Source organism: Ailuropoda melanoleuca, chromosome 20, assembly GCF_002007445.2.
Source record: "Ailuropoda melanoleuca isolate Jingjing chromosome 20, ASM200744v2, whole genome shotgun sequence".
Classification (NCBI taxonomy): Eukaryota; Metazoa; Chordata; class Mammalia; order Carnivora; family Ursidae; genus Ailuropoda; species Ailuropoda melanoleuca.
In genome coordinates this window covers 18,133,075-18,153,433 of record NC_048237.1, presented here as the reverse complement: position 1 = coordinate 18,153,433, position 20,359 = coordinate 18,133,075, and the positions used below count along the sequence as shown (strand labels likewise).

Below are 20,359 nucleotides of genomic sequence, written 5' to 3'. Positions count from 1 at the left end.
ATGCACAATCATCAATTGCATAAATGGAAACTGTTAAAGTATATTTCATTGTTTCTCTTTTAAAAAAGGGAAAAACATACACAATTTCAACTGATATACAAAGGGGCTTTTAACCTAGTATTCTTTACTCCAGTCACTGGAATTACAAGATTGCTATATGCAGCAAAAAGTATCGCTATAGGACAATATTCACTAATGAACCATTCGCTTATAGAATTAACCCCATTCAAATCTCTCTCTCTCTATTCACACCAGTATAGATAGATGGTCAGATAGATCAATATACAGAGAGCTACATCTTTGACCATGTTGCCAACTTCTTTGTCATTACTCTCGCATTACAAATATGTTGCATATCTATAGTAAACTGTAATTTCATTTATAAGAATTAGGGTTTCATGAATTCTATGAAGGATGTGGAATAACTGCTAGAATCAAATATATAGACTAAAGAGGATCTCACAGAATAAAACTTGAAAAATGAAAATAAAATATCTACAAGATTGTTTTAAAAGAAAAAAGTTTTAAAAAGGCCCTTGGGAAAATTAATTTTTTTAAAAAGCCCTGGTTTGGTTTTGGTGTACTTTTTTTCTTTTCCTTTTTTTTCTGTTCCCCCCTGCTCCCCCCCCCCAAAAAAAAACCCTTAACCTTCTGGGAGGGGGAAATAGGCAGTGATTGCTAATAGACGTAGAGTTTCTTTGGGGAGAGATAAAAGTTCTGGAATAAGATAGTGGCAATGGTTGCACAACCTTGTGATTATATTAAAAACCACTAAATTGTACACTTCAAAAGGGTGACACATAGTATTTGAATTATATCTCAATAAAAAGGTGGAAAATAAATTTTAAGAAATTAACTACCTTAGAATTATGCTGAGAAAGTTAAAGGTGAAGTAAAAACTCTCCTTTTATGCTATTGATAACTATTATTTGAAAATCTACATAGGAATGATAAGATTTGAGTGTTTTTCTTACTCTAGGAATATGCATAGTTGCAATTTTTTGTTGTTGTTGTTAAATATGAGATAAAACAGCCTTCAAAAGTTTAGCTTCATACTTCTGTACAAAACTCAGTAATACTTTAATCTCTGTTAATGTGGAATTTAGTGGTATTTTCTTTCCCCATTATCAAATTTCTAGACTGGTCTAGCAGGACCTTCTATATACTTCTGGGTTTTTTATTTTGTTTTCTTTTGTTTAGTTTGTTAATAAATTGGAATAAATTAGAAAACATAATTTTATCTTCAAGTTACATTAATATTCTAGAAAAAAAGTTAATTATTTTTTGATCTAAAGATCCAATCTTTCATCTATATGGCAAACATTGTGCTGAGGTCCGATGCAAACACAAAACACTCAAAATTTCAATCTCTAGAAACGTAAAGCTGTGAACTTAAATAAAACCCAGAATGAAACATCCTTTATCATGGAAGTCAAATTTTCCTATTACTTTAGATTAAATTAAATATTTAAGTTTTATAGATAGCTTCCCTTTAAAAATTTGCAATATAAAGCAGAGCAGAAACTCCAAAGCAGTTGAGCACTGTTTGGTATTTCATATTGTTAAGGAAATTCCCTTTAAGAGGCAGATATTTAGTTTGTTTTAAACAGTGCAAACAATATTCTAGATAAGGTTAGATGCTAAATTTCATTTATAAAAAATAAATTTGTAAATGTGGACATTTTTGTTGACTTCTCTAATAGTATAACATCTAGCATATAGTTTCATTATTTAGAATATTCATTTTTATTTTTATTTGATCTATAACAATAATGGCTATTTAAACCCTACATTTAAGCTTCTTATTATTATGAATTATTACATGTACAAAGCAAAAACTGTCAAACTCTATAAAAGGATAAAACTGAATATCATTTGCCCCTCCTATCTGGAGGAAACCATCACCTACTTTTTTGTGTGTATATATACTACCAAAGAATGGTAATTCATAAATATGCATTGATGTGTATCTGCATATGTGCAGGTATATTTTTTATGCAAAGAGTAACATTATAGCTCCCATAACTTCTATTCTTATGTAACCATATATATTGGTTAGCGTTCTATATCAACAAATATAGATCAATTTCCATTAAAGAGCAGTACAATATTTCATTAAGAAACCTGCCCATTATTGATAAATATTTAAGCTGTACAGTGTTTTATAAAATGTGTTTTGCAATTACAAATCACACTGCAATAAACTTTCTTGTAATGTGCATTTGACTTGCATAACTGTATCTGTGAGATAAATTTCAAAGCCATACTTTGATCCTATCCTTTAACAACGCTGAAGTACTCTGTAATGAAAAGCACTCTGCAATTGTACTCTCCTCTCTGATTCATTAATGTATCTCTAAATATCCATTACTTAATCATGATGAAGATAATACAGCAATCTATATCTTTGGAAAATTTGAATGCAAATACTAGCCAAGAGTATATTCTTAGAGTTGCTTCATTAAAAATTAAACTGGCAACTGATTAAACTGTAATTAAGACCTTTTATCTGGAATTAGAAAATTTTTAGAACTAAGAAAAAGAAAAAAGGAAAAAAGAATCAGGAGGACATTCTTTATTGGTTCAAACAAACGAACAAAAGAATAGAATGAAGAAAATTATAAGTCTTTGTGTATGTGTGAACTGATAGAAAAAGGTACCATGATTCCATTATTTGTTCCTTTGTTTTTGCTTTATTGTTTTACCTTTAGTTAGACTCTATACTCCAATTAAGGTTGCCAGCAGTGATGCAGAATAACAGGATTTCATAATTCAACCACTGTTTAATCAAAATGTCACTTTGGCCTGTCACTGGTTATACTTCAAAAAGCTCAGGGTTACCTCAATTAAAAGTGAGTCTCACAGCACTTTGAAAATTTCATGCAGAATCATACAATGAGTGCTCTGCTCAGATTGAAAAAGACAGGGAAGAGAATGCTATTTTTATATCTCTAGCTATATTCTATTTTTGCTGATAACCTTCCAGCTCAATGTTTTTCCCTCTGTTGAATCACCTGAAGAGGTTGCAAATGATATGATATTGCATTACATCCTCCTTGTTCACAATTATGAACCATCTAGTGTTGATTTTAATTAAATAATAGCAATGATACTTCCATAAAAGGACTAACTGCAGGAAAACTAGCCAGTCATCCAAATTTCAGTCCACACTGACTGATTCAAAGTGCAATGTCTTGGACTATACTTAAAAGATTTACAAAATACGTTTTTTGTTTTGTTTTGTTTTGTTTTGTTTTGAGGGCCCTCAAAATATACCACTTCAGCATGTGGACTATTTTGAGCTGAAGGCAGACCTGGAGGACTCAAGAGAAAATTTTGTCCCTCTTTTAACTACACAAAAGAATCTAAACTGGGGGTCTTTCCCAGAATAGAGGTTATTACCAAAGATAATTTTTATCTGAGTGACCCACTGGTATGGCAGGGAAAACATTTAATTACCAAATATCTGCTCTTCTTATTAGTGCTATGTGAACTGCATTCCTTCCCTCTGAGGTTCCAACCCCTACCCCTTCTCCCTAGTTCAGAATGACATATATACCTCATTTTGCCCGGAGTCTTTGGAATTTCCACATCTGTGTGGATTCCTGGTACATACAATGTTAAATTTTATTTTCTCCTGTTACCCTGTCTCATGTCGATTTGATTCTCAGTCCAGCGGGAAGGACCTAGAAGAGGACAGAAAATTCTTGCTCCCCAACGAAATTATTTCAAACCTTGGACAGATGAAGCAAGAGCTATTTGATATTAAAATATCTTATATATAGTGGCCGGGAACCATTTCCTTTTTGATAATTTAGGAACTTCTTGCTGCATACGTAATTGATTAAACTAGTCACATTCCGCTAGAGGAAACAGGAACATTGGCTAACCACACTACATTATTTTCTTCACAGGCTGCCACCAACTTCTTCTCAACAAAGAATGCAGAGTTGTGATTTCACTAGAATTAGTTAGCAAATTTTAGGGTACACTAGCCAAAACTGACTACGAAAAGGATGTTTCTATCTCCACTATATTGAAATAAATGAAAATGAAGGCAAATATTCAACTCTTAAAGAATGGATGATACCTTAAGAAGCCTGCCCAGTGCAATGAAATATAATAGAAATATGAATAGCTTTTGGGGGCACCTGGCTGGCTGAGACAGTGGAGCATGTGATTCTTGATCCTGAGGTTGTGAGTTTGAGCCCCATGTTGGGTATAGAGATTACTTAAAAATAAAATTAAAAAAAAAAAGCAATATGAGTATGTATTGCCTACAATTACCAATTAAGGCTAGAGAGTGACAGATACATTTTTCTTTATGAATTTTGTAACAGAGACATTGAAAATTGATTATTAAAGCCATTTAATAGAGGCTCCCTACATCAGTAACTGCATGATGTTGGAGTTCCCTAAAAAACATAGATGTGTTTGATTACTTCTCCGATGTACCACTTAATAGGAACTCAAACACACAGACATTTTTTCAAAATCCCCACAGGTATTAACTTTAGCCATTTTATTTGTCAAATGGAAGTTTCTTTATTTAATGACCATAGGAACACTGTGGTCCTGAGGGAAGAGCAATGAGCCTTTAAGGAGATAGAAGGCTAAGTTTGAACAGCTGAGCTGACCCTATGCTGAAGCAGTGGCTCTCAAACTGACCCAGCTCACCCCAAGCCAGGGGTTTATTACTTCCTTCTTCCAACTGAAAGTCTACCAGAGAATCAGTACAAAATGATGGCCTGTCCCAGTTAAAACTCAGTTCACTATTATTGCCTATAACATTTAAATTAAATTATAGTAGAAAGTTAGAAAGGAAGTTGATCAGAAAACACGGACTTGGTCCTACCAAAAAAAAAAAAAAAAAGCACATGATTTTAAGAAACACATAAATCATAATGGAGAATGCTACACTTCAGAAGGCTGAAAAACAGACCATGAAAACAAATGCAAAGCTACAATTATTCAGGATTTGTGTGATCTCTCTGTTTTACAAAGAGAAAAAGAAAAAGAAGCTACCTGAGACTTTTGAAATTTATATTTAAATTCAGTCATTGTCATTTTCTTTCTTACAATTTTACTTCACATTATTTGACAATGAATAAAAGATGATTATTTTTCCACAACCATTTAGCCAAGGATTTATTCACAATCTTCTTTTAAAGTGTGATTATTGCTAGCAGTACAATATATAGTGTGCATATTAAAAACAATTTAGTATTTGATAAAAATAAACAAGCTGTGTGTGTTTGTGTATGAATAGTCTTACTATTTTATCATAGTAAAATAAAGCCTACCTTACATGTATATTACCAGTATTATTTAACTTCTCCATGATTAATAGACAGATGCAATTTTCTTTAGCTAAATTCTATTAGAGCCATTCATTTTATTAATTTTTAATTTTTATTTATTTTTTTTACAAGATTTTATTGTTAAGTAATCTCCACACCCAACTTGGGGCTGGAAGCCACGACCCTAAGGATCAGGCATTGCAGGCTCCACCAACTGAGCCAGCTCGGTGCATTTAGAGCCATTCATTTTAAAGATTTTACAGTCAGACTATGGCTTGACCACTTTCAATTTGTTGCCCCAAAATAACAAAACTTGCTAAGAAATCTTAATGTAGAGAAGGGGAGAATTTGCCACCCCAAAATATGCCTCTTCAGCATAAAGATTAATTTAGGTTGATTGCTTTTAAGAAATAGCAGACATAGGAAAGGCTCTGAAAACCAAGTAGAAGTTGCCCTTCTGTAACAGACTTTCACATTTATAAGAAAAGCCTCCATTTGTAAGTGTGTCTTCCTTTCTATACTAGGGAAAGGAGGATTAATTAAATCTTTAAAAATTCTTATCAATAGTGGAAGAGGTACAATCTGCATTACAACCATACCCATAACAACCATTACTGTTTTGTCTGGTAATCTCCCCCAACTGGCTTCCCATCCCCTCTAACTATCTTGTCCTTTTGTTGATAAGTCCCCATCACTGAGTTAAAAAAGAAAACACGCCCACTGAAAAAGTTTGCTATATTGAGAGCAAGGGGAAAAAAATCAACGAAAAATCAAACACAGACAAGAAGGAAAAGAAGTTGGGGAAATTTTCCTATCAATACAAACTGCCTTAAACATGCTGTGGATTGGTCCCTAAGGGCTTTCCGCAATGCAATCACTAACAAATACAACAAAGATCTGAAGTCTTTAAGGAAAGGTTAACTATTTAGAATTGATGAGTCAATTTGAATAACTATTAGCATTTGTATTAAAAGTAAAACTTTAAAAAAAAATTTTAAACATGGTGCCTAAAAAGAATAACATTCAAGGTTATGGAGAATGTTGATAGACAGATGAGTGGAAGACTCATCCTGCGAGGATACCAGATAAAGCGAGTTTTACTGCCATTTCGTTATGTATTCAGATTATTTTCCCCTTATTAGAAATCAAGTGACCTCTTATGGAGGCTGGAGAAACTGCTGGGAGCCTCCATATGAGGTAATTTTACTCAATTATGGAGGAGGTAACACAAACTGACTTAGTTAATATTCTAGAAATTAGTATCATCTAGGTTTAAGGGTAAATTAAGAGGCAAAGACTTAAGAGTATTATCAAAACTGACTGAGGACTAAGGTTGACTCTCTGAGAGAATATTTGTTTCTCACTTTAGATCACAGTTTCCCTAGAGTGGCTTCTATGCCATTTGGCTTTTATATCTCAAAGGAGAAATCGTTACTTAGCAGAACAGTGGAGAATATATTAAATGATGAATAAATGTTTTTAAAAGAATCAAAGAATGGGCTTTGCGTAATTCTTTTCTAGATCAGAGAGCCCTAAGATGTAGCCAGATTCTTCCATCACCTTAGGATAAGATGAAAATCTACCCTTCTTATCTTGCTCCATTTCATTGTTTCTCATATACATTATGAATACCACTATAATATTCACAAATTACTTTTTCTCTCAATATTTAGTGGAAAAGAATTAAGTAATTTGGCCATTTTGAGCAAATCACACAATGTGAAAAGTTTATAGGCTGAGAAATATGATGTAAAAGTGATCTCATATCTTTTTTTTTTTTTAAGATTTTATGTATACATTTGAGAGAGACAGGGAGAGAGACAGAGCTCAAGCAGGGGGAGAGGCAGAGGGAGAGGGAGAAGCAGACTCCCTCTGGGAGCTGGGACATGGGGCTTGATCCCAGGGACTGGAAATCATGACCTGAGCTGAAGGCAGATGCCAGCGATCTGAGCCACCCAGGTGCCCCAATCTCAGATATCTTCACTAGAGTCTAGACTCTAGACTCAGAATAGCAAATAATTTCAATCTTGTGACAGAACTTGGATTGATGAGTTGTAGCATCTTAGAGTTAGATGTTAAGGACTCCAATGTCTTGTTTGGGCTCAAAAGGAGAGAAGCCATTGATCAAATAGTGTGACATGAGTGCTGGACGGACGATTACAGCATAGCATGTATCTGCTTTCTCTGTTTCAAAAGCAAGGAAATAAGGTTCTGCTCAATGCTACGCTAGGCAGCCCGTGTGGTTTGCTGGAGCTGCTATCACACTTCCATGTAAAGTGAAACAAACAAACTGGAGGTGGTGATAAAGATGTACGATAGATAACATTTATTGAGTATGAAAGGTAAAGGGCTTGAAATCATGACATAGAAAACCGTCCCAAACCAGTTAGGTCTAGTTATGTTTATTTTATTTACTTTTGTTAAAGATTTTATTGATTTATTTGAGAGAGTGTGTGTGAGAGAGAGAGAAAAGGTGAGAGTGGGGAGGGTCTGAGGGAGAAGCAGACTACCAGCTGAGCAGGGAGCCCGACGTGGGGCTCAATACTGGGACTCAGGTCATGACCTGAGCCAAAGGCAGATGCTTAACCAACTGAGCCATCCAGGCTCCCAGGTCAAATTATGTTTAATCATAAGCAAAGCAATCATGGTTTGGGGATCTCAAGTAACTCAGTTTAAATATTTGAGGTACTGTCATTGGGAACTAGACTTATTGTGTGCCCCGCCTCCCATATTAAAATTAATTAGAAGCCAAGGTTGTCAGATGTTTGGCTCAACTCAAAAAATATATTTGATAATATGCCTATACAAAATGGAATAATCCAGTTGAGTTGGAGTGATTTTAGAATCACTGAAGGTACTCAAGCTTAGTCAAGATGACCACTTGGCAGGGATGCTTTAGATAAAATTTAAATTTGAAAAGATGTCAGAATAACCCAGAAGTTTTATGATGCCAGACCCATCAGAGGGTAAAATGAATTTAAATTTGAATGTCTTGGGTAAATCATGCATTCACCAGTGTACCAGAGATCCTTCAACCTATAATTTCTTAAACCTAGCCAAATTTCCTGGGTTTAAGATTTACATCTGCTTGGTCTCTGAAGACAGTGGACTGTGTGGTCCTTGGTTTGAATGGGCTTTAGCATTCCCTGGAGCCCTGATGATCTAGGAACCCAGGCATAAGCTTTGACATCATCCAGTTACTACCCCTTTAGTTTTCTCTTTTTACCCTTGTGATAGCTAATGATGATGGCAAAGATGATGGTAATGACAGCAGGTAAGTGTCTTTTATTATTAGCTTCATCTTATAGGTGAGGACGCCAAGGCTCAGAAAGGTTACAAGACTTGCTCAAGGTTACGTAAGCCTAAGACATAGGTTTGTGAAATCCCAAAGTTCATGCTTCTAACTAGTGCACAATACCAACCCCCATAAAACACAGTAACAACTTCCAAATGTCCTCTTCTCTTTTAATACAAAGCAAAAAATATCAAAACAGAATAAAAAATGCCAGTTACTTTCAAGCTTATGTATTTGTTTACATCCTTCCTGTTACTAAGAAAATAAGTTCCTTGAGGTCAGGATTCAATGTCTAGTTATAGGTTGTTGAAGTTCCTGACATTTGAACAGTCAATACATGGCAAAATCCTACATAATTGCTATAAATAACCCCTAAATTTCAATATAAAGTTAGGCACATTTCTAATAAATGAGGCACTTGAAATTAAATATCTGTGAATAGTAGTGACATAACAGTATCCATGTAGAAAAAAGCATATGTACTACTCTATGCAATGTTCGATATCACCATGTAAATCATATGCATGTTCATGTTGTTATAAAAATGCCTTAACACTAATCAATCCACATAAATCTTTTAACAACCCAATTTTAATACCATTGAAAAAATAACAAAAAAAGATAATGACTAAGAAAATACCACAGCCTATATTTCCAAAGAAGAGAAAGTCTTCATAACAGAGCTGATATGTTCCCACAAATAAATCACTTTAATGCAAATATCCTATAACTTTGGAAGCAACACCACTAAGATTCATGAAAAACCTACTTCAAGACAGGAAAGGGGGAGTCACCATGGGGAATGGAAGGCAGGGAGCTACTGATATGCACCCTTCAGGTCCTTTAGTATTTCCTCAAAAGAGCTGCACAGGGCAAAGTAAAAATAGAGTAATATAAACAACTCTGTTTTGGCTTCTATCTCTGATTAAATACACTAGTTCTAACTGAGTATATATTGAGCTAATTAGCGTTTCCTTTCTGTCTTTTTCCAAGAATTCAGAAACTGCTTCCAGTGTTGGGGGAAAAAAAAGACCCTACAACTTTATATGTTTACCTTATTACTTCTTTTCTAGACTCTTTCTGCTATAAAATCTAGAATCGATTCAATATCCAATGGTAATTCTGCAATTGTTCTTCATAACATCAAATTCAAATCTTTCTTTGGAAGGCTTTTTAAAGCAATGAATTACACACACGCTCCCACAAAGAAAAGAAGAGCATGAGCTCTACGGTTAGATAGATTTCTTTTATAAAAAGATATATATTATCTAGAAAGACTAAAATTAATCAATTCACATTTTCTTCCAAAGTGACCAAGGTCATAACTTAATAAACATAGGCCACAAAGCCAATTTCTGAGGAACCTGACTGATATAGCTCATAGTTTAGTAATAAAGCCCTTTCATGTGGTTTACTGGGTATCAGCAAGATGATAGTGCATTTATATAACCATGTAATTCCATTATAATTTTCTATCACTTGTTAACCATCTTCATAATTAGTATTATGTCATAGTTCAGTAAAAAGCATTCTGTCAGAACAGTATCAGTATCTATCAGAATACTATAATGAAGAAGTTTAGAATGGTATTAACTATCTCTGAATTAAATTCTTATATTTCTATCTCNTCACTTGTTAACCATCTTCATAATTAGTATTATGTCATAGTTCAGTAAAAAGCATTCTGTCAGAACAGTATCTATCAGAATACTATGATGAAGAAGTTTAGAATGGTATTAACTATCTCTGAATTAAATTCTTATATTTCTATCTCTTGTTATATGAAACTGGAGTTTTCGTAATAACATACAATTTATGTTGATAGGGTATAACAAAAATGGTTCGCTTCTATCCAGAATAGCTTCAATACTGATAAACATAATTCTTCTTAATTTCACCATGCACACACCATGTAATGGACAAATTATTACTGCCTTAGGTTTTAAATAGTCTTCACTGATGGAAGGATGCCACAGGAATAAAAATGTGGGCTGTAGAAATATAATAAGTAGTCTCACTTTCAGGGTTTATTAACAAGGCGGAGCTATGCACATGTGTGTCAGTGGAATGACGTAGCAAAATTACCTGTTAGTGATATATCCTATTTATTTAAAGGCCTAAATTCACATATTTATTCTTCAATAAAACATAAAAGTTAGAACTGATTACCTGTACACAAAACTCTGAAAGTAATGCCAATATGTTACTTTTCTAAGTAAATATAAAATAACAATCACTGGGATGAGTTAATAGGTTAGACATTTAAGCCACTAGAAAGTTTTAAGTAGTCTTCCTCCAACCTCAACATTGGTACATATTTATGAGCAATCTTATTCATTGTGATTTTTTCTTAAAATAACTGAATAGATTTGATATAGAGCTTATTACATGGTAGTTTTATGTAGAGGCAGGGACATTGCTAGATATCTGAAAGCATCTCATCCCAACCACAAAACACAGCAATAGTATCAGCAGAAAGCAAGACCCTAATTTCACCAGCTAGAAAACTCAGCAAAACTACCAAGCCTTAAGTGCTTCAAGCAGCAAGAGGAAAGAGAACCCTGGTTTAAATAAACAAAAGGGAACTGATAGTCATTCAGGAAAAGATGAAAAGCAGATATAACATATGATGGTCACTTAAACACCAATGCCATAACCAGACCCTGCTTTAACACCAAGAATGCATTTAATGACAGAGGAGACAAAAATGATGGAAGAGGGGATAAAGGTTGGACAATTTTCCTTCAAGTGACCATAGTTCTTGCTATCCCCTGATGAGAAAAAAAAAGGGAAAAAAATCACCCTGGCTGGTATAAGTCAAAGACATATCTTAATAAACCCCTCCCAATCACTCAAGCACAGGAATCTCATATTTCAAAATTGAAGTATACAGGCATGTGTGTGTATGTGCATTTGTATACACATCACATGTTTGAAGAGGAAAAGAGGTGTGTGAAGCACAGAGGACTGGTGTTGCTCAAGGTCATTCTCCTCTTGAAAACAGAAAAGGAAAAAGTGACTAAAAGATCTGGGGGGACAGGAGTCAAGTGGCAAGTTCTTCCCACCTGCCTATAGGCTCACAGCAGTTACCATGGGTGTCCTGACTGCCCTATTGTTCTGCCCCTCTTGCTGGTAAGTGTAAGAGAGCCTAAAAAAAAAGGAACATTTTGCTGGGAAATTTCCTATTAACACCTGACAGTCTTAACCCATTAGTGAGACAAGCCAGCTCCGTCTCAGTACAAGGTCAGTGGACTCAGATCTTCAAACTACCTGGTGTGTACCTCTCTCACTCCAACAAGGGAGAAGGGAAGGGTGACAGAAATCTCCATTTTTAAGTAACTTCTATATATGAAGCTCTGTGCAAGGAGGCCTATTTGGTTTTGACATTCCACCTAACTCCATTCTGTACAAACCAATGGTGTTTTAACACATGAATCACACCATAGTCTATGTTAGGCTCCCAAGCACTCAACAGTCAGTTAATGCATTTGCCTCAGGATGAGGCACAAAGACAGGACTTAACCTGCAGAAGAGTGAAAAGGCCAGAGAGAAGTGAAATGAGGAGGGAGATGGAGAAAGCCCATTATTTTCCCAGGTACTTATATTCCGCACCAGCGTTCCTTCTTTCTTGGGTACCCTCTAAAGAGGTATGCCTTATTTGCCAACAAATAATATGAGTATGTATAGTTTCTGTTGTAATAATATTTTGGAGAAATCTGGGGGACAAAGACATGTCTTGGTGAGATTGTTAATACCCGCCAATCAATTTTCTGACCAGGATTTGCTGAGTGTTGGGGAAAATCCAAATACATTAACTTAAAAAGAAGATAAAAGAAAAGAAAAACCCTCACCTAATTCCTCCCAAATTCCTACTAATTTTTGGGTTTTATTCAGGCAGTACCCTTTTCTTTCTGAGTCTACAAAGAGTAGAGTGTGGACCTGCTTTTCTGTTCAAGTCGAGTCACCCTCAGTATCCTTCCTTGGTTCTCCCCTAGAGCTGGAACTTGCAGAGCGTATCTATCTGAAGAAAGGCCCTCATCGCCTTCATGTTTATTGGGGACCGGGTGGGGGGAGGAGTCGTCTTCTCCTGGTATTCCAACTGGAGATGAAACAGGAGTATAAATGACCTAATTAAATCCAGGAGAGCAAGAACGGAGAAAAAAGAAAGGAAAAAATGGAAATCTAGGAAAAACACAGTTTCCGGTTTTGAATCCTGAGAAATCATGCAATAGTTGAGTATCAAGGCGTTTTTGCAGCCAGCTTCCCTTCTATGTTCTTGAATATTCATTTACAAGGGGGTGGAGGATTGCAGGCGCAGGAAGTCAGGCAGGACCTCACTGCCCTCCACGCGTCTCTCTCCACCTCCTTCCTCTCACATCCAGGCCGCCACCTCAGCCATGATGCGCCTACTGTCTGCCAGGGGGCCTGCTGAGCTCTCCCGCCCCTCCCCAAAAAGTGTCGACGAGGGTCTGGCAGCTGCAGTGGCGGAGCCCAGCCCCCAAGCCCGCTGCATATACGGCCTTGTAGCACCACCAGCCTGCGAGGGCTGCAGCAGCAGCCGAGCCCAGACTCCGGAGGAGTCAGGGACCTCAACGCGCAGGAACAGCGAGAGCAGCTAGCTAGTGGCCAGCTTGTAGTCTGCAAATGCCATCATATGGATATCTATAGAAACGCAGCGAGCAGAGAAAAAGAGGCAGCGCCCCGACACTTTCTAAGCGGCTTGAGCAAAGAGAAACCTTCAGCGCATCTCCAGTCGCTGCCTCCAAGAACAGGGCGCCTTGCGCTCGGCCGGGCCAAACCCTCCGCTGGGTGCACCCAGCAGGCAGCTACCCAAGGCAGGACACAAACGAGCACTCCTTAGCTGAATTATTCAGACCACCTTCACTATGGAATAAAACATTGATGAGACTACTTTGCAAGTGCTTTATCTTGTTAATCCGAATGCTCTCGAGAAAGGAGTGAAATTTCTGCAGGGGGACACAGAAGTGATGGGAAAAGGAAATGAGAGAAATAAGGTGCAAGGATAAGGGTCTTTGGAAGTTGGCTAAATTTGTTCTGACTCTGCCAGCCATGGGAATCTCCGTTTTAACGTATCAGACCCAATATGTTAATTAGGCAGTCGCAAATCCACCCTATTCCTTGTAAATCAGTGCACTGGCAAGAATTTCCAAAATACATATTATACAGAAACAAGCAAACCAAAACCAACCAAACAAACCACGCGCACAAAAGCTCCACAACAGAGACAATATAGCTGGGGATGGTATTGGGGTGGTGGTTATGGTTTTAGCCTTGCTCCTCCCGATATAAAAATGACTTATTTCATGGATCTATTTTGCCATATCTAAGCAAACGCTCGCACTTAAATACCATATCTCAGCCCACACGCCGGTGACAATGAATTCCCTTTCATGCAAAGCAAGTTCCAAGAAAACTCCATTTCAGATTAAAGTCTCCAGATGCGTAATTTACAACTACTAAAGGATCTGGCAAGCTCCTCCACAATAAGGAAAGGAAAACAACCTGGCACCAGAGGTAGAGAAGGGTCAAAACGATCCTTGCCTGAAATGATGGGTGGAAACCAAACACCCTCTTGCACTCCACAGTCTGGGGAGGGTTGGATACCAAATGGTCCGTGGCAACCATAGCCTGAAGGAAACCTGGAATTTTTAATCTCTGGCATCTTTAGACAGGTTCAACATGCCTAGCTTTCCAATATCATCCCTTAGGGTGGAGCATATCCATATTCCCTTAGCCTCCACTGCTAGATTAAGTGCTCAGGTATAGATTTATATCCCACCTACTAGAAATTTTATTACAATATCACAGAGCGCCCTTGGATAGCCAGCCCTTCCTAATGATTTTCCAAACATTAATAAGTAAAGTAGCCTGCAATGCAGATAAGACACTAGAAACAAGACCAGAAGGAAACTGGGTGAGGCGGGTAGTCGTTTGCTTGTTACCTGGTGCCTCTAGAGGAAAAGACGGTCGTAGGAGGACTTTCTGCCCGCAGGTACAATCCCGGCAAGGTGGCTCCAGGTGGCTTTCACAGTCGTACGCAGGTCTCGCTCGTCACTTCGCTGCCCTTTGCCATAGCTCAGCACCCGCATCCTAGGGAGTCCGAAAGGCGGCTCCTGCCACTGCCGCCGCTGCCCGCAGGTCGCGCTGGGTGGGGGATCCGCGGCGATCGCCCCATGAAACCCGCGTTTCTGCGCCCGGGGAGCGGGCAGAGGCAGGGCGGCCGCGCACGCACACAGACACACTCAAACACACATACACTCACACACTCGCACACCGGCGCGCGCGCACTCGCATTCACTCTTGCACACGCACATCTAGCACAGCACGGGGAGGGAGAAACAAGGAGGGACTGGTCCTTCTCACGATCGGCTTTGATGCCCACAGGACCACAGGCAGAAAAGAGAGTGGTTTGGCATCGCCTTTTGATCACGTTTCCTTCAAGTTCTCCTCCAACCCAAATCCACGTAATTCAAGAGCTGGTGACATTTTGGTGGGGAGGAGAGAGCCGGGAAAGGGCTGAGGAAGAGTCGGGGATTTTGTTAAGCAGTTTGAAAAGCAATCCTTGTTACCTTGTTTGTACAGAAACCAGCGCGAAGGGCTGAACTTTTGCCTTCAGATGATGTGGACCGAAACATAAATATCCTTCTGGCCAAGACAGAAAGGTCTAGATGCACGGAAACAAGACGGCTACAAGACACTCTGGTGACCTTGCGAAGTACCTGGAAGCAAGTTAATACTGGAGCTTTCCAAGCCTCTGGGTAAAGCGATCCACACACATGGGTCCACAGCCAGGCAGCGGTTCCGAATCCAGCCAGGAAAATAGGTCTGGGCGTTCTCCCCACTCTTCGAGAATCTGGGCATCGAGGGGGGACCGACGAGTTAACAACATTTGCTTCTGGGCAGTTGGATAAAAGACAGTCAAATGCATCAGAGTGGCGCGCGCGCGCGCACACACACACACACACAGACAGCTAGCTGGAGAGCGGCTTACAAAAAAAAAAAAAAAAAAAAAGNAAGATCCAGAATCTTTTCGTAAAACAGAAGGGTCGGCAGGAAGGTTATGGAAATCTCCTCAGGTCTCTCAGTCTTCCTCTCTCTTGCGAATGTGTGTGTGTATTTCCAGAAGGTTTTCTTGGTCGGCCCCACCCCCGTCCGGTTGCGCTTTTTTCTCTTGATATAAACCGACCGTGCAAAATGGATTATATGGGTGGGTTGTGCTCACAGCCCAGACTCCACAGTCAAGAATCCTAAGGGAGCAGCCAGCTGCGAAGCCATTCACATCCTCTAGGGAAAAGGAAAAACACGCGCAAACACACGCACACACGCGCGCGGGCGCACGCACGCACACACACACTCCTCAGTTCGGGCCGCTCTGCACACGCTGGCCGACTCCCTACGCGCTGCTGCACACAGCGCCCCGCTAGCTGCCCGCCGCGCGGGGGCGAGTCCGCAGCTCAGGCTTGCGGCTAGCAGCCCAGGTCCCAGGCTGCGCCCAGGGCGGGCCCCGGTCCCCGGCTCCCCGCGGCAGCCTGTTCGGGCAACGGCAGCAGCCAGGCGGGGAAGAACTGCGTCCGGCGCTGCAGCATGGAGGCGGCCGCGGCGGCGGTGGCGGCGGGCGCGCGGCCGAGGGCCCGGCCCTCGCCGCAATGACGGGAACCACCGCGCCTCCCAGACTGAGTCAGGCGAGAGAGACCCTCTCCGGGGCCACCGCGCCTCCCTCTGCCCTCACGCCTCCGAACCGGGAGTGCTCTGGACTGATTTACCCCGGGCTAGAGGAGAGGGTCCACGAGGTGCCTGCAAATCCCCAGGCAGGGGAGGCGCGGGGGCGTTGCAGGGAGGGGGAGGGGAGAAGGCGGAAAATCTGGAGATAAAGGCGAACTTCTAGGGGCTTCCCCAGCCTCTGGTAAAAGGGAAACTTGCGGAGCACCCACTGCCCCCACGGTTACCGGGATAAAGGAGTGTCACCCGGTCAAGCTGCGACTGCTAACAGTGCTGGGGAAAGTCATTAGCTATAACCTCCAGGAAAATCTGAGACGGAAGGCTGCTGACTTGAGGTCTCTGTCACCTGCGACTGGCCTCATCCAGGGTCCCCTTAGTAGTAGTAGGTAGTGGTTCTCTTACTAATCAGATTGGAGAAGCTGAAAAGAACGTTTATATTTGAGAATCAACTCAGCTCAGCCTTAGACATTACAAGCGCTGAGCTGGTCACATTTTAGTATGTCAAGGGCAGAAAGCAAGCCCAGTAGTCGACATCAGCCGGGCCTGACCACTAAGGTCAGCGGGAAAGAGATCAGATATGAAGGAGCAAAGAGAAGGGTGGTGGGGAGAACGCTAGACTGGGCCCTGGCGGATAGGGGTCGAAGGGCCGGCATTTCTCCTGACTCTGCCACAAGTCCTGGAGTTTCTCTCCTGGACCCTACCCTCACTCCCTCCAATCTGGAAAAAGCTTCCTTCAGGGAACCCCAGTGAAATCACGCTGATCCTTTCTACCGGAACCAGGAAGCCCTTTCACTTCTCTTTGACGGGTTCTCCAGCACTGGGTCTTCTGCCCCAGGGGACACCTTCTCTTTTAGCTCAGACCTCGCTGGCCCCGACACCAGTCAGAACCCAAAGAGAAGGGTAGAGTTTCAGGTGGCAGAGGGAAGCTGGCTAATAAGGGCCTCTTCTGGGCTACTTGGAAAAGCCACGTGTTAGTGGCCCCCTCTGGATGGGCGCTCTCGAACTTTGCTACCAATATTGCTCTCCCAGGCTTTAGAGTCGCCCTGCGGATGCACAAACGCACTCACACTGGAGCACACCCACTGAGCTCACCCAAGCGCGTACACGTGCACCCACGCCTAAGCAGGACCACACAGCCGCCTCTTTGGGGAAGGAAGCCGAGGGCGTGAAGTGCTTGAGGTGGAAACCGCTCTCATCTCCTTCCTCTGCTCTGCTCTCGCTCTACGCCCCCCGGGCTCCAAGTCCAATCCGAGGTTTAAGAATCCGCGCTACCCGCGTCGCTGCTTTGTTCCGAAGGAGCGCAGCTCTTCGGCTGCAGTTCCTGCTGTGCCTCCTTCCTCTAGATCTGCCGGCGGCGCGGGGTCCGGGACTCCGGGTGGGGGGAGGAGGACCGCGGAGCCCGCGCGGCGCCGCACGGCGGGAGTTCCAGAGCTGGAGCGTCCGACTCACACAGCAGAGGGCTGTGCGGCGAGACCTCACAAAATAAACCAAAGGGACACCGCTACAGTCCAGGCGAGTCTCCACTAAAACCGCCAGTGCTTCCCCTGTGGCTTTTTGTCCTCCGAAGCGTAAGAATTCAGTTTCCGAAAAGTCTACGGCAAGAACCTGCGGCGAACTGAGGCCAGGGACTCCCCGAGGAACAGGGAGAGAGAGTGCTGCCATCTCGGTTTCGCTAAACTTGGCCACTTCTGGGACTTCACTGGAGGGCGGAGAGTTGCACCGGTACCAACTAGAAGCAGCTGTGAGCGAGCACTTCCAAATACTTTAGGACGCGGGGGTGACTCCTTTTTCCTTCAGGATTGTCCCACTTGCCACCCTTTCCTGCTGAGCTGATAGGAACCGCTGAAGTCCGGGAAGTAAAGGTTTGCAGTTCTTCCTGGGGACTAAATTATAGAGAGATATTGAATGAGAAATCCAAAGACTGGCTGGACTAAAAAACTTTCCTTTTTCTTTTTTTTTTTTCCCCCTCTTTCTTCTTTCTTTCCTTTTTCTAGTGCCCAGACGGAGGTGAGGAGGGGGTATACTTAACCAGCTGAAGGAAGTCTAGAATTGAGAACAGGGCAAAGTTCAAATATATGAGTGAGTGCTTTTAAGAAAAGGGTGTGTGTGTGTGTGTGTGTTTGCACAAAAAGATGAGATCAACGTTTCCTTAATGTGGAAGAGTTACAGTGTATAACTTCTAAGTATTCTCTATGTTGTAAGCCCTACCAAGCTCCTAAAAACATCCCCTCTTCATTTAGTTTAGCCTTACTGCACCATTATGCATTATATTTGAAAGTGCTTTCTTCTACTTTTCCAGTTTTATGTTATTTCAAGGAAGCACTCACTGATAAAGCCTTGTAACTCACTGTCCACGTGCAGTGTTTGTTCCCTTCCATCCTATGAAAGATTAGAGTTTGCCAATGGAGAAGAAGAAGAGAGCTTTGTTTTACGTGGTTCTCAGTAGAAGGTGGCAAGACTTAAAGGAGAGGCTAGGATCCTCTTTCCCAAAGGATCTCAAAGTCAACAAAGGGTAGTTTTTATTTTTATTTCCTTCAAAGGAGAAACAGCCTCTGAAAGGAAGATAGATAGCAATTCCTGGTTTGCCTATGTGGTTGTTGTTGGCACTAACCAGCTGTGTAATTGGTAAACTTTGAAGAGTCCAAGCAAATTCCTCGTAGAACAGAGTCCATTTATGCATTGGTATCTAAAAAGAACTAAAACGTATTTCAATAAATAATTTAGTTTTTATTTTTCTCAATATATCTGGCTTTCTTAATTTATCTCCAAATTCAATGTTTATGCCAAATCACTTTTAAAATTATGTCAAGTTTCTCTCTCGCACATTGTTTTTCTAACTATCATGGTTGTAAATGTTGGACTGTTTTCCCAGAATAATCCAGTAATTGAAAAAGTTGTGTTTTGCCAATTTCAGACAGCAAATAGAAATGTGAATGTTTTTCAGTTAAAATAATAATAACTAAAAGTTAACCTAGGTTTCTAGTTATATTATTATTTGGCAGTTGAGTCTCTTCTAAGCCAGTGAGAAAGGCATAATTTACTCTAAATTTGTTGTTAACAGCTAGTTTGCTTACACCATGAATTTTCTTACTTCGCATGCATTTATCACACGTGCGGATTGACATGTGTGATAAATTGTCTTTTCAGTTCATTTTTTGTTGATGTACACTTCTAAAATCTTATTTAAGGTGAAATTATTTCCACATTTTCTGGGTGATAAATCACTGTTGTGAAGAGCTTTTGATTCTCTTTACTAATATAAAGTTCTCTGTCAAAGACTGGAAAATGATATGAAGAAACAGTAGGGAAAGACAAGTTTCTGAAATGAAGTAATAACCTTAAAAAATTAGTCAAAATAAGTGAAATCCAAACATCAAGATTTAAAAAAAAATAGCTGTCTTATTTATGCCCTACATAATTTTGAAATATAAAAAGAGATTTCGTTATCTAAGAAACATGTTTCTGATGTTCTATGTGCCTGTAAAGTTCTAAGGTACAAATTGTGGTGGCAATCAGATCTTACTAAAAAAAAATCAACTGAACTCTAAACAGAGTTGAAGACCTAGCATATTTCTTTTTAAGTGAACATATTTCTCATGTATTTATTTTGGTTCTTCCAAAAAAACTCAAATTTATTAACTATTTAACATTCTTACTAGATACAAAAGATATTTCCCTTAATTTTTAAATACAAATTCTTTATTGTTTTATGATATTTTACTTGTGTAAAGCATGCATGTAATTTTTTTCTTTCTGTTTCTTTGTTGTCTTTTTAACCTTAATGGATGATGATAATGGTGTATTATGTGATTAAGATCTACCTCATGAAAGCTGGAACTAACACTAAGACCCCAATAAATTATTAGATGAAAGTGGCCATTTTTTTTTTTACTAAGGAAAGCCTTTATTGAAACTTAATTATTAAAACACAAGTGTAATGATTTTTAAATATTGTGTCATAGGCAAGAACTTTTGGAGAGAATTCAAGGAGAAGGGGTTATTTCAGAGATGAGCATTGCTGGAG

At 40.0% G+C, this 20,359-nt stretch overlaps 1 protein-coding gene across 4 annotated transcripts in view; it reads right to left on the bottom strand.

Moving 5' to 3' along the window:
• Positions 1 to 17,501, bottom strand: part of LRFN5 (leucine rich repeat and fibronectin type III domain containing 5) — a 231,304-nt gene extending 213,803 nt beyond the window's left edge. For 2 of the 4 annotated variants that reach the window (XM_034648566.1, XM_034648569.1), the window contains exon 1: positions 14,559 to 15,613. The gene's annotated coding sequence lies outside the window, so the exon portion shown is untranslated. Of the gene's footprint in view, positions 1 to 14,558; positions 15,614 to 17,427 lie in introns of those variants that run through there. The other 2 variants (XM_034648568.1, XM_034648567.1) reach the window with 2 other exon arrangements.
• Positions 17,502 to 20,359: the final 2,858 nt, after the last annotated feature.